Genomic DNA, 15358 nt, shown 5'->3' on the forward strand with positions numbered 1-15358 from the left:
CAAATTTTGACATATAATTGTATCAGATTGTATCAAATAACAATATTTTGATCAATGAATGACTGCATACATTGGTAGTCTGTAAGATTATAGTAGAACTGAATAGTTTGTATAACCTACTCACATCATAGCCATTGTAATATAGTAACACAGTGCCTTACTCATTTGTGAAGATTTTGATGTAAACCTGTGTTACTTGGCTTAGCACATACAGTTACATAATGGTTATGTTCCATCTCTGGGCCTGGGTGCTGTCCCTGAGCTCTTGAGCTCAAGGTGAGCATTCTGTCACTTGAGCCACAGTGCCACTTCCATTTTTCTGGTGGTTTATTGGATACCAGAGTTTCCTGCCCAGACTAGCTTTGAACTGGGATCCTCAGACCTCAGCCCCCTGAGTAGCTACGATTACAGGCGTGAGCCACTAGCACCCAGCTAATGTTTCCATGTTATGTATTGTTTATTTATTTATTTTATAATTTTGAGAATTTTATTAACCAAAATCCTTATTACAAAATGTGTGCAGCATAATTGGCAGCATTCTTAAACATCTCACATTCACTTTTATTCTATGAGGAGGCCATGTTGAATTGTGTGATTAAATTTGTCTAGATTTCTGTAAGTGCCCTTTAAGATGTTCATACTAAATGAAATAGCATTTTGTTCAGTGGTATCATCAACTAAAACATTAATTACTACAATAGTTTTACCTGTTTTTTTTCCAATGCCATGGAATAAGAAATCATTGTTTTTTTTAACTGAGACTATTTTTCCCTATCATGTGTTTTAAAGTGGAAATAAATATTAATGTAGCTATGGCAACTTTTGTTGTTGTTGTTGTTGTTGGCTGTGGGACTTTAACTCTGGACCTGGGTGCTGTCCCTCAGCTTTTCAGCTCAAGGCTAGCGCTCTATCCCTTGAGCCACAGTGCCACTTCTGGGTGGTTTATTGGACTTTCCTGCCCGGGTTGGCTTTGATCCCTGATCCTCAGATCTCAGCCTCTTGAGTAGCTAGGATTACAGGCATGAGCCACCGGCACCTGGCTGCAACTTGTTATTTTAAATTTTGGCATGGTTGATTAGGTGTTATTTTCCATACACTTGAGACAAAACTTTGGCAGCTCATGATTTTCATATTTTATATAGGTGTTATTATTTAATGTATATTTGCAGTCTAAAAAGCTGAATATTAAACATGATTAGTTCTGAAGAAAGCAAGGCAAGAAAAATGGTGATTTTCATTTGTTATGTGAACCCTTTAAACATATGAATGTTTTTGGTAATAAAATAAAGATCTTGTCTTGGTTGTGCTAATTTACTTATTATAGCAGATTTTTCCAAAGGTCAAAGTTGCTTTTTGAAATATTAGTCCTTATTTTTTAGCCAGGTACAGGTAGATGATACCTATTATCCTAGCTACTCAGGGGGCTGAGATCTGAGGATTGAGGTTCAGGGCAAGAAAGTCTGCCAGACTCTTTATCTCTGATTAACCACCAAAAAAGGCAGAAGTAGAGCCATGGCTACCGTGGTAAAGCACTAATCTGGAGGGGGGGGAAAAAAAGCTCAGGGATCCTTTTTTGTTGTTACTTATGACTGTGTTTCCTAACAAAGTTCATTGTTTGTAGGGGGTTATTTTGCAAGAATCATGGGACACTATTAAATATTATAGAAGAAAAGAAACAGTGCTTGTTCTTGATATTACACTTTTATGCACATCTGATAGCAAAAATGAGTAGTAGAAGTAATGAGTGACCTAAGGTCATAGTTTATTAATTAAAGTAATGAGATTATGTTATATATAATATTTAATTACATTACTTTAAGGATTGGGTTTTTCTTTGGTTCTCCATACTGACCAGTAAATAAAAAGCAATTTATTGTATACTTGTAGTGAATATGTGCACATAAACATAGTAGGTAGAGTCTGATGTTAAAGAGCTGACAAGGTTTATGTTGGAAAATATAGAGTGAATAATTGCATGAAAGTATAGAGTCACTTGATTCACCACTTATAACTGTCTTTGTGGTTAATAAAAGAATTTACCCCCCCCCCCAATCCAGCCTCACACAATATCTCAGCTAGTTAGTAGCATTTTTGTTGAGCATGATTACAAGTATTCCATATTTTACAGTGTGAGTACCTATTTATCACTATGTATTTATTGCTAAAACACATTTTCTGGTGTACTTAGTGGCCTTTTTTTTTTGTCGGTCGTGGGACTTGAACTCGGGGCCTGGGCGCTGTCCCTCAGCTCTTCAGCTCAAGGCAAGCGCTCTACCACTTGAGCCACAGTGCCACTTCTGGTTTTCTGGTGGTTTATTGGAGATAGGAGTCTCAACCGAGATCCTCAGATCTCAGCCTCCTGAGTAGCTAGGATTACAGGCGTGAGCCACCAGCACCCAGCTTTAGTGGCCATTTTTAAAGCCTATAAAATAGATCAAGATGTTCTCAAATACAGAAGTCTAGCCTTGCCTACCATGAACACTTATCTCATAGAGAAACTTGGAACTTTTAAGGAAAAGAAACCCCTTTCCCTTCCTCTCTCTCCCCCTTCCCCACCTTCTTCCTTTCTTCCCCTCCCACCTCCTTCTGGGGCTCATAATTTTTCAGCCTGAGCTAACTGGAACCTTGATTCTTCCCAACTAAGTAGGATTACAGGTGGGAGATAATGTGTGAAGCCATCCTCTTTAGCTCTTTTGTTTGGAATAACATTAAAAAGTTACAATGAAGCTGGGCACCTATAATCCTAGCTACTCTGGAGTCTGATATCTATGGATCACAGTTTGAAGCCACCCTGTAAAATTCATGAGATTCTTTTTTTTTTTTCATTTAATTTTATTTGTGAACATACTGTACAGAGGGGTTACAATTACTTGGGCAGGATAATGCGTACATTTCTTACCAAGCATTGCAGCCTCCTCCTTTGTTTACCCATCACATCCCTTCCCAGCCTCCCCCCTGCCCCCCCAATCCCAATCCTTCTCCTTCCCCCCCTCTCCCCCCGCACCGACTTTGTAAAGCTTGTTTTGGACATGACAACTTGTACTTCTCATTGTTGCAACAGGTCCACCTGTATCCCTAAACAACTGGTTTTTCCCCATCTCCTCCACAAGTTATACTGACATCAAATATAGAGAAAGCAGGGGTTATACTGTGGGGGAGGGACATACAAAGCAACAAAGAGATAATCTTATAAATGCGTTAGAAACACATGCAAAAATTCATGAGATTCTTATCTCCAATTAAGCACCCAAAAAAGCTGGAAGTGAAGCTGTGGCTCAAGTGATAGAGGTCTAGCTTTAAGCAAAAAAGCCCAGGCACAGTATCTAGGTAGGCCCTGAGTTGAAGCCCCGGGACGGCCCACCAAAAAAAAAATTGCAATGAATACATGTCATTACATACTTGTCAAATTTGAAATCTAAGAGTAAACTCTAACATAAGTTTTGTGATTTTTGTCAATAGTAGCAGTAGTGGTACTTTAGATGTAAGAAATACATCACAATAATATAAGATCTTAATAATAGGAAAACAAGTAGAGGGAAGGAAAACAGGTAGAGGGAGGGATGTGGTCATTCTCTGTACTTTTTGTTCATTTCTTCTGTAAACCTAAGATTATTACAAAGTATAAAATTTAATTAAAGAGATCAGTCATGTTGATTAATAGTATGATGTTTCCTTTTCCTTTTTGGTGCCATTCCTGGAGCTTAAACTCAGTGCCTGTGCACTGTCTCTAAGTTTTTTGGCATAAGGCTAGCACTCTATTACTTGAATCACAACTCCATTTCTGGCTTTTGGGGGAGGTAGTTAATTGAAGATAAGAATCTCACAGACTTTCCTGCCTAGGCTGGCTTTCAATCACAATCCTGAGATCTAAACCTCCTGAGTTGCTAGGATTACAGGTATGAGCCACCACACTAGCTCAGAAAATGTGTTTTGAATGAAACATTCTATTGCAAGTTCCAACTCTGAATGATCCTTTGCTTCTTTGAAGTATTAAGTACTGTATGAGAAAACTTAACTCTCCTGATAAGTGCTCTAGTGGTGTTTTTACTTTTTTTTAAGTTATTTTATGTTGGTACCAGGGCTTGAACTCAGTGCCTTGTGCTCTTGCTTAGCTTTTTTTGCTCAAGGATGGCACTGTACACTTAGCCATATTTCTACTTTTTCACTGGTTAATTATAGATAAGAGTCTCAAAGACTTTTACATACTTAACTGCTTGGATGGGCTTTTAATCTGGATTCTGAAATCTCAGCACTCTGAACAGCTCATATGCACGAGCCATTGGAACCCAGCTATTTGTGTCTTGTGATCACTCTGATAACTTTAGAGATTGATATTTTGATGTTGCCTTACTTCTGCCCAGTACAAAGATTATTTGTTAGCTTTTCTAAAACAGTTTAGATATTTTATAAATAAACTTTTTAAGGGGAGCAAGAGTGTCCTTGCAAATAAGCTATTTCTCATTCATAATTGCAGATAGTAGTGTTTGGTTTTTTTTTTTTTTTTTTTTTTTGGTCGGCCGTGAGGCTTGAACTCTGGGCCTGGGTGCTGTCCCTCAGCTCTTTAGCTCAAGGTGAGCGCTCAACCACTTGAGCTACAGCGCCACTTCCGGTTTTCTGGTGGTTTATTGGAGATAGGAGTCTCACGGTCTCTCCTGCCCGGGCTGGCTTTGAACCTCGATCCTCAGATCTCAGCCTCCTGAGTAGCTAGGATTACAGGCGTGAGCCACCAGCGCCCCGCTGGTGTTTGGTTCTTAATGTAGTTTGAAATCAAATTGAGTTCTCTGAAAAACTATATGTGCCATTATGTTGTTGGTCATGGGGCTTGAACTCTGGGCCTGAGCTCTTCAGCTCAAGGCTACTGCTCTACCACTTGAGCCACAGCCGCCACTTCTGGTTTTCTGAGTGATTTATTTGAGATAAGAGCCTCATGTACTTTCCTGCTCAGGCTGGCTTTGAACTGCGATCCTCAGATCTCAGCCTCCTGAGAAGCTAGGATTACAGGCATGGGCCACCAGCGCCTGGTTCAAGCCCCACAACTGACCAAAGGAAAAAAAAAACACTTGGGGCTGGGAATGTGGCTTAGAGATACTAGAGTGCTAGCTTTGAACAAAAGCTTAGGGACAGTGCCCAGGCCCTGAGTTCAAGTCCCAGGACTGGCAAAAAGAAAAAAAAAAAGACACTTAAAAATGCTGAAATAGTTTTTAACATTTTTAAGGATGATCTTTAAAGTCACAGTTGTCTGGGCTAATTTAATTTGTCAAAGAAGTCGTCCCCAGAGTAATTTTTAAAATCAGAATGTAGCTCATTTCCTCTTGCTAGAAAAGAGTTGGTAGATAGAGGGTTTACCTTTGGAGAGAGAGACAGAGAGAGAGAGAGTGTAAATGTAAATATTTGGCCCCAGCTTGAACCTTCCCCTTTCCATTCATATGATTTACAAAAGAACCATTACGTTTTGGCAGTCAAATAATACAATTTAAGTAACCTTAGATCCTAGGATCTTGATTAAATCATGTTTTAATCGAAGTAAACTCCTTGTAGTTTCTTTGGGTAGAAATTAATCCATCTGGACCACTTTTTGCTCCCCTCCACTCCCACTTGGGTTATCATCCTTTGTTGGTTAGGATTTGTAGATGTTGACACATGTTCTTCTAGTCCTGGAGTCCTTCCTTACCAGTTCACTTTCCACCTTTCAGGGTTGTTTTGTTTTGTTTTTTGTTACTTAGAGCAGAGATGAGCTGGAAGGAAGGAAGTAGTCTGTACCATCTTCTTGGACTTGTTTTTCTAATTTAAAAAAAAGAAACTGTAACTAGTTGTATTTATTAAATCTAGAGATTGTCTACTATACCTTTAAATATATCCTTATGTCTGGTGCTTTATACAGTGGGCAAAAGTAACTAGCAATTTAGAATGAAAAAATATTTGAATTTTGCCATATATTGACCAAGTAAACTTGACAAGTTAATTTGATTTGTGCATGATAAGAAGGCTACCCTTGAGTTAGATTTTTTTGGGGGGGGAGGGTCCAGTCATGGGGCCTGGGCACTACTGACCCTTGGCTCTCTAGCTCAAAGCTAGCACTCTACCACTTGAGCCACAGCGGCACGTCCAGCTGTTTCTGCTTATGTGGTGCTGAGAATCGAACCCAGGGCCTCATGCATGCAAGGACAAGCACTCTACCACTGAGACACCTTCCCAGCTCCCCTGAGTTAGATATATACCTGTTCCCAACCATCTGATGATGTATTACGTATGTGTTCGTAAACTCCAGTATCACTGCAGCTTTTTAGTGAGTCTAGTTCTTTTTTTTTTTGGTCAGTTGTGGGGCTTGAGCTCTGGGCCTGGGCGCTGTCCCTCAGCTCTTCAGCTCAAGGCAAGCGCTCTACCACTTGAGCTACAATGCCACTTCCAGTTTTCTAGTGGTTTTTATTAGAGATAAGGGTCTCACAGACTTTCCTGCCCAGGCTGGCTTTGAACTGTGATCCTCAGATCTCAGCCTCCTGAGTAGCTAGGATTACAGGCGTGAGTCACCAGCACCTGGCTGTAACTCTAGTTCTTAGTAAAGTTGGACCATCATTCCTAAAGATTGAGCACTAGGCAGGAACATTTGCTTTTCATTTGTGAACAGCTGACTGGGGCTCAGCGATACCAGTGGTAGGGACCGGATTTGAGACTCAGGTATAGACTCCTAATACCATAGTTTTCTAATAGGCTGTATTTTATTTTGAATGGAGAAAAGTATTTCTATAGGAAGTCTTATATTAATATATTTTTTGTGTATTCTAGGGATAGCCAGAATTTTTTCTTATATAATATGTGGGAAGACGAGGGGAAAAGGAACCCAAGTGTTAACCCTATTAATACTTTGTGCTTTTCTAATCCAGTTGTTTTTTGGGGGGCTGGGGGGAACGCTGGTCCTGGTTCTTGTACTTTAGGCCTGTTGTCCCTGAGCTGCTTTTGCTCAAGGCTAGCACTCTACCACTTTGAGCCACAGCACTACTTGTGGATTTTTTTTTTTTTTTTTTTGGTGGAGGGAGGGTCTTGAACTCTGGGCCTGGGTACTGTCCCTGAGCTCTTCAGCTCAAGGTAGAGTGTTCAACCACTTGAGCCACAGTGCCACTTCTCGTTTTCTGGTGGTTAATTGGAGCTAGACAGACTTTCCTGCCCAGGCTGGCTTCGAACTGTGATCCTCTGATCTCAGCCTCCTAAATTGCTAGGATTGTAGGCTTGAGCCACCAGCAGCTAGCTCCTTCACTGTTCTTAAAGGACTTGGGAGTTGAACCATGGTGAAGTGAGTGAAGGATTGTTTCTCTCAGTGTTAGTAAGAAGCTTCTAAGTTACATACTACTTATAATAAGGACTTTTCAATTGCCAGATGTGATCTTTGTTAGTTTCTGTGTTGGTAAGTGGGATGGATGGAATAATGGCCACTCTTATTTTCAGTTTCGGTTTTTGAATTATTGAGCTATTTTAGGGTGGTTTTTTTTTTTTTTTTTTAAATCTGTGTCCTGAGACTTGAATTTGGAACCTGGCTCTGTCCCTGAGCTTTTTTGCTCACAGAACCTGGGCTGCCTTTAAACTACAGTCTTCAGATCTCAGCCTCCTGAGTAGGTAGGCGGCGGAGTAATTGGAGGGGTTGGTTGTGGAGTTTGTACTCTGGGCTTGGATGTTGTCCCTGCTCTCTTCAGCTTTTTTTTATTTTTGGGGTCCGGTCGTGGGGCCTGAACTCTGGACCTGGGTGCTATCCCTCAGCTCTTCAGCACAAGGGTAGCGCTCTACCACTTGAGCCACAGCGCCACTTCAGGCTTTTTTTCCTTTTTGCTTATGTGGTGCTGGGGAATCGAACCAGGGCCTCATGCATGCAAGGCAAGCGCTGTACCACTGAGCCACCTTCCCAGCCCGTGCGCTCTTCAGCTTAAGGCTAATGCTCTACCACTTGAGTCACAGTGCCACTTCCAGTTTTCTGGTGGATAATTGAAGATAAAAGTCTCATGGACTTTGATCTCAGCCTCCTGAGTAGCTAGGATTACAGGCATGAGCCACTGGTACCCAGCTTTATTTTAGGATTTTTGGAGTAGAAATTTGTATCACATAGAATTTGTCTGTTCTTTTTTTTTTTTTTTTGGGTCCGGTCGTGGGGCCTGAACTCTGGGCCTGGCGCTGTCCCTCAGCTCTTCAGCTCAAGGCTAGCGCTCTACCACTTGAGCCACAGCGCCACTTCCGGCTTTTTTCTTTTTGCTTATGTGGTGCTGAGGAATCAAACCCAGGGCCTCTGGCATGCAAGGCAAGTGCTTTACCACTGAGCCACCTTCCCAGCCCAGAATTTGTCTGTTCTAATCTGTTTGACTTTTAAAAATATAATTGTATTGCTATCATTAATGGGTGATACAGAGGGGTTACCATTTTATAAGTCAAGTAGTAAAGTACAATTCTTTTTTTTTTTTGAACAGTGTCACCCAAGTTACATAGTTAACATTTTTCACACAGTGTATATTGAATAGCATGATTGCTTTCATTCACCCTTCTTCTCTCTGTTTTTGTGCCTGCTTGACTTTTTGAAAGGTTCTGAAATAACAACAGCTGTTAAAAAAAAAAAAGAGGCTGGGTGCCAGTGGTTCTCTCCTATAATCCTGGTTACTCAGGAGGCTGAAATCTGAGGATCTGTGCTGTAGTTCAAATAGTAGAGTGCTAGCCTTGAGCAAAAGAGCTCAGGGACAGTGCCAAGACCCTGAGTCAAGCCCCATGACCAAATAAATAAATAAATAAATGACATTATAGGAAGGAAAGTTTTTTTTTCTTTTCTATTTTTCTTTTTGTTTCGTTCTAACACCAGGATTGTAGCTCAGTACTTGACACTTTGCTCATTGGCTGGCATTCTACCAACTGAGCCATGCCTCGATTACGAGTTCTGCTCTGGTACAGTGCCAAGACCCTAAGTTCAAGCCCCATGGCTGATAAAAAATAGTTTATTCTGGAATATTGAAAAGATGGAGTTTAGTTTAAAGTATATAAGTAATGAGGACTGGGAATGGGGCTCAGTGGTAGAGTGCTTGTCTAGCATGTATAAAACCCTGGGTTTGATTACTCAGTACCACATAAACAAAAGGCCGGAAGTGGCGCTGTGACAAGTGATAGAGTGCTAGCCTTGAGCAAAAGAAACTCAGGGACAGTGCCTAGGCTCTGAATGCAAGCCCCATGACTGGCAGAGAGAGAGAGAGTGTGTGTGTGTATTAAGTGTGTAATGTAATGAATTGTGGAATTCACCAGGAAAGACTTTCCCAGGAAGAAGTAGCATTTTAGGGATAAAGGATCTCTGAATGTTTTCAATTGGAAATTTGCACAAAGCCAGTTGACTTGAGAAGTGCTGACAAGCCCTTTTGGAGAGTTACTACATTTCTTATTTTGATTATACTCCAGATTATAAAATTTGTGTTTGTTTACCATATTTGATAAAAAAAACTTCCAGGTGGGCATTGAGAGACATTTTTAAATATCTTAACTGATTCTTCAGATTTTTAGATATACATTAAATTATGTGTGTTAGATTTTAGATATGTATTAAAACATACCTATCTTAGATATGTAAAATTCAGACATAGAAGAATCCAAATAATTTAGCTGACTTACAGAAAACTAAATGTATCAAACTAAAGATAGTTTAAAGATGTTCAGTTTATGAACTTAAACAGTACATGGGCTTTGTGACAAGGATATAAAGCTGTAAAATCTTCAGTGTGGTCCTTGGTTAAACCTGAGATTTGTGTGTGTGTTTGGGGGGGGGGTTCATGGGCCTGAACTCTGGGCCTGGGCGCTGCCCTTCAGCTCTTTAGCTCAAGGCTAGTGTTCTACCACTTGAGTCACGGTGCCACTTCCACTTTTTCTGTGTAGGTGGTGCGAGGAATCAAACCCAGGGCCTCATGCATGGTAGGCAAGCACTCTACCACTGAGCCACCGTCCTAGCCCTCAACCCTAGATTTTGAGGAAATAACAAATTTGATGAGTTAACAAAGTGAGCTACGTACATTAAATTTTTACTCTGGTTGGGATAAAACAACCTAGACAACCCAGGAAGTTAATTAACTCACTGTGAACTCTCCTGTCCCCACCTGACTAATCCCTGCCACTTACTAAATATTTAAGCAACTATTTACCAGGGATTATTTTAGGTCCTAAAGATATAATAAACAAAACTTTTATTAAATTTAAAAATTTTACAGAACGCAGATGTTTATTTTTTTGGAGAGATGGGAGATAACTAGGATAATATTTAGATAGACTTCTCTGTAGTATAAACTATAACACCAGCTCTAAAACATTAGTTAAAACTCAAACAGGCAAACGGAGAGATTAGGAGTTGGTGTAAGGGGGATAGAATCATAAATAGAAGAGGAATCAGGATGATGAAAATTACATACATATGTACATACAGTGGTTAAAGTGGCTAGAGCTCACCCTGTGAAGAAGCAGCAGAAGAAATATACTCAAGTTGTGATTGATAGTCACCTAGTTCAGTTAAATTTTATGAAACAATATATTTTTCTCTTTGCCTTTTCATTTTTTTAAATGAAAAATTCCAAATACAGGTAAAAGGATGATATATTTATAGATGTACTTACTGGGACCATTCTTTACCCTTAATTATCAGTTTCTAGCCAATCATAACCCTATGTGTTATTTCAAAGCTGACTCCCAACATCATACCATCATTCACCCCTGTAAATGCTTTAGTACATACCTCTAAAATCTAAGGTTTCTTAAGATATGTGTATCTTCTTTTTGGGGGGGGGGGTTGGTCGTGGGGCTTGAATTCTGGGCTTGGATGTTAACCCTGCACACTTCAGTTCAATGCAAGCACTCTACCGCTTGAGCCAAAGCACCACTTCCGGTTTTCTAGTGGTTAACTGGAGATGCGTATCTTCTTCTAACAGGGCTCTGGTGGCTCACACCTGGAATCCCAGCTACTCAGAGGCTGACATCTGAGGATTGCGATTCAAAACCAGACCTGGCAGGAAAGACCATGAGACTCTTATCACCAATTAATCTCCCCAGAAGTTGGAAGTAGAGCTGTGGCTCAAGTGGTAGAGTAGTATTAATCTTGAGCAAAAAGGCTTAGGGACAGGGCCTAGGCCCTGAGTTCAAGCCCCAGGACCAGCACCAGAAAGGTGTGTATGAGTGAATATTTTCATAATTTAGAAAAATGACAATAGATATACCTAGTTATAGGTGTACTAACTAGTGGAGAACAAAAAGAGATGATGTTTTTAAGAGATGATGTTGTTAAAGACTCATGAGTTTCTTGAGTCTTGGGCTTTGAATGGTAAAAACGATAGATAGATAGATAGATAGATAGATAGATAGATAGATAGATAGATAGATAAGATAGCAGCCACAACTCTTTTTCTTTCTTTTTTTTTGGGGGGGGTCGGTCGTGGGGCTTGAACTCTGGGCCTGGGCGCTGTCCCTGTGCACCACCGACGTCCAGCAGCCACAACTCTTTTTTTTTGGGGGGGGGTCCGGTTGTGCGGCCTGAACTCTGGGCCTGGGCACTGTCCCTCAGCTCTTCAGCTCAAAGCTAGCGCTCTGCCACTTGAGCCACAGCGCCACTTCCAGCTTTTTTCTTTTTGCTTATGTGGTGCTGAGGAATCGAACCCAGGGCCTTAGGTATGCAAGGCAAGAGCTCTACCACTGAGCCACCTTCCCAGCCCTGCCTGTCTTAACTAGATTGCATAAACTTTCTAGAAGTATATAGCAACAGGAAACAAATGTATCAGAGGTGCTTCTAGTGCTTTTTTGTTTTTTGGGGAGGGGTCGGTCATGGGGCTTGAACTCTGGGCCTGGGCGCTGTCCCTCAGCTCTTCAGCTCAAGGCAAGCGCTCTACCACTTGTCACAGTGCCACTTCCCAGAGCTGCTTCTAAACTGCTGAATCACTCTGCCAGACTCTTGGGATGCAATTGAGTATTTAACCCTTTGGTTAATTACAGAGGATACGGAAGAATGTGTTTAAGCAGTAAAACTAAAGGGTTAAATACTAAATTGCATAGAATGATGGTGAGCCTTGAATGGTAGTAGGATATGGTTAACCAGCTTCATATGTTTTAGAGCAAAAGGTATGGCAAACATTTTTGTAGTTCTAGATTATTGTTATCACTTGTGGCATAGTTCTCTTGGATTTAAATTAGAACTAGACCTATGCTAACTTTCATTAAAACATATAATTTACTTGAAATGTGCCTTTTTACTGGTTATACCAGGATTAAGGAAATATAATAAGATACTGAGAGTTTTGTTTTTTTGTTTTGTTTTTTCCTCTCAAGGCTGGCAAAAGCTTCACTTCACCAGTTTTTTCTCCCCCCTCCCCCCCCATCCTGGGGCGCTTAAACTTAGGGCCTAGGCACTGTCCCTGAGCCTCTTTGTACTCAAGGCTAGCGCACTATCAGTTGAGCCACAGTGCTATTTCCAGCTTTGTCTGAGTGGTTTATTGGTAGACTTTCCTGCTGGGGCTGGCTCTGAACCATGGTCAGCCCCTTCACTAATTTTTTGTTGTTTAATTGGAGCCTGAGCTATCTTCAAATCACAATCCTAAAATCTCAGATCCTGAATAGCTAGGATTACAGGCATAATCACCGGTGCCCAGCTCTATCACTTTTTTTTTTTTTTAAGAGCGGGTCAGGCATTGAAAGATGAGCTAAAATCTACTTTTTCCATTCTTCTTTTGGAGATTAAGATGAGCCTGATCCTGAATTTGTTGTATAAGTGTCTTGCATAAAACGTTGATATAATTATTACTTTACATATATTAGTAACAGTATTTACTATTCATTTAAAAATATTCTCATGTATTTCTCCTGCATTTTGAGATTTAATCATGTTGATAATTCAGTAATTAAATTACTAAGTAGTATTTTATTAAATTTCTTTAATTTTTCTATTTACAATCTTTGAAATTTATTTTTATTTTTATTTATTTTTTGTTGGCTGTGGGGCCTGAACTCTGAGCCTGGGCACTGTCCCTCAGCTTTTCAGCTCAAGGCTAGCACTCTACCACTTGAGCCACTTCCAGCCTTTTCTGCTTATGTTGTACTGAGGAATCAAACTCAGGGCCTCATGCATGCAAGGCAGGCACTCTACACTGAGCCACCTTCCCAGCCCTGAAATTTATTTATATTGATAGAATTATAATTTTTTTATTCCTGTAAGAAAACCTTAATTGTGGCTTTTTCCAAAAGTTTTATAGTTAATTTTGTATTACTATAGGAAAATCTTAAATTGTTATAGATTATAGCAAACACCTTTATGGACATGCTGCCTCATGAACATGTATAAGTTATATTCTCAAAAGCAGAATTTCTTCATGGTTGGGCATGTACATTTTCCAGATTACTTTTCAAAAGTACTGTATTTTAGTCAGGTGCTGGTCACACATACCTATAATCCTAGCTGAGAACTGTGGTTCAGAGCCAGCCTGAGCAGGAAAGTCTGTGAGATGCTTATCTCTAACCACCAAAAGGCTGGAAGTAGAGCTGTGGCTTAAATGATAAGAGCACCAGCTTTGAGGGGGGGGAAAAAAGCAAAAAAACTAGTGGGATAAAGCCTAGACCCTGTGCTCAAGCCCCAACCTATTTTTTGAAGCTCTGCTCTTTATTCTGATAATTAATTTTTACTTAAGTCTGATACACATATCCTCCAGAAACAAGTAGCTTGTCTTTTAACTTTGTTCATGAGGTCTTTCATTATATGTTGAAAAATTGATCACAATTCTGTATCTTTAAGAAATTTTTCCCTGGTTGGATGCTGGTAGCTCTAGCCTGTAATCCTATCTATTCAAGAGGCTGAGATAGGAGGACTGCAGTTCCAAGCTAGCCTGGGCAGGAAAGTCCTTGAGACTGTATCTTCAATAAACCACCAGAAAACCAGAAGTGGTGCTGTGGCTTAAGTGGTAGAGTCCTAGCCTTAAGCTGAAGGGGCTGAGGGACAGTGCCCAGGCCCAGAGTTCAAGACCCATGACCAACCAAAAACAAAAAAAACCTGGAAGTGGAGCTGTGACCTTGAGCAAAAGAAGTTCAGGGACAGAGTAGAAGAGAGGGAGGTAAGGAAAAGATGTGGGGGGGTGGAGGGAGAGGGAAAGGAAATTCTTCCCTGCTCTAAATCCCATAGATGTAGTTGTTCTTTTGTGTTTCAGGCTTGCTGCACAGATTCCGCAGCTTAAAAAGCCAAAATTATAGGATTGTGTCATGAATAAGGAAACTAATTTTATCAGTGTAAAAAAAAAAAAAGATCATTTTGCTCAGCGCTGGTGGCTCATTCCTGAAATTGTAGCTACCCAGGAGGCTGAGAGCAAAGCATTGCTGTTTGAAGCTAGTCCAGGCAGAAAAGTCCACGAGACTCTTAACTCCAATGAACTACTCACCAAAAGCCATAAGTCTTTTAACCTTGAACATAAAGAGGCTCAGGGACAACGCCCAGGCCCTGAGTTCAGGCACCAGGGCTGGGGGCAGGAGAGCTCATTTCAATACCATTTATTGAGTAGGTTAATCTTTTCCCAGTAATTTAAATAATATATCTCTTATTATATATAGTTCTAAAATTTGAGGTTCTGCATTCTTTTCCTCTTTTGGGGGGGGAAATTAGATAGGACAGACTGATAATGTGTGTGACTGTGGATGGAACCTAGGGCCTCAAGCATGGCAAACAGATTCTATATCACTGACCTATACTTTTGTGCTTAAGGCTAGGTTCTATCACTTCAGCCACAGTTCCATTTTTCTTTCTTTATATTAGTTGGAGGTAAAAGTCTCACAGATGTTTCCTGCCTGGACTGGCTTAAAACCATGAGCCACAAGTACCTGGCTCCATTGATCTTTTTATTTTTTTTTCCCCCTGCTGGTTGGGGCAAGATTTTCTTGCCTGGGTTCGCTTTGAATTGTGATCCTCAGATCTCAGCCTCCTGAGTAGCTAGGATTTTAAGCCTGAGCTTTCCATTGATCTTTTGTCCATCTTATTATGCTTTAATACATAGCTGTATGGTAAAACTGGATATTTTGTCATTTGAGGCTTTAGTATACTTCAGAATTTTTCTGTTGGTCCTTTTTTCCATGTAAAAAAATTCCATTGAAAACTGTAAAATGGCTTGCAGGCATAGTATAGTGCATGTCTAGTAAGTGTAACCCTGAGTTCAAATCCCATTGCCACTAAAAACACTATATAAAGAATTTTGTTGGGATTTCTTTTAATTTATACATGTGGAAAATACCTCCTACCACTTATATAAGTCTGTCTTTCAGACTGTATTATCTGTAAAGATTTTTATATAGTATTACCTTCGATTTATGCTACAAATAGTAATTTTTTTTCTTTTTTTTT

This window comes from Dipodomys ordii, unplaced genomic scaffold, assembly GCF_000151885.1.
Source record: "Dipodomys ordii isolate 6190 unplaced genomic scaffold, Dord_2.0 Scaffold165, whole genome shotgun sequence".
Classification (NCBI taxonomy): domain Eukaryota; kingdom Metazoa; phylum Chordata; class Mammalia; order Rodentia; family Heteromyidae; genus Dipodomys; species Dipodomys ordii.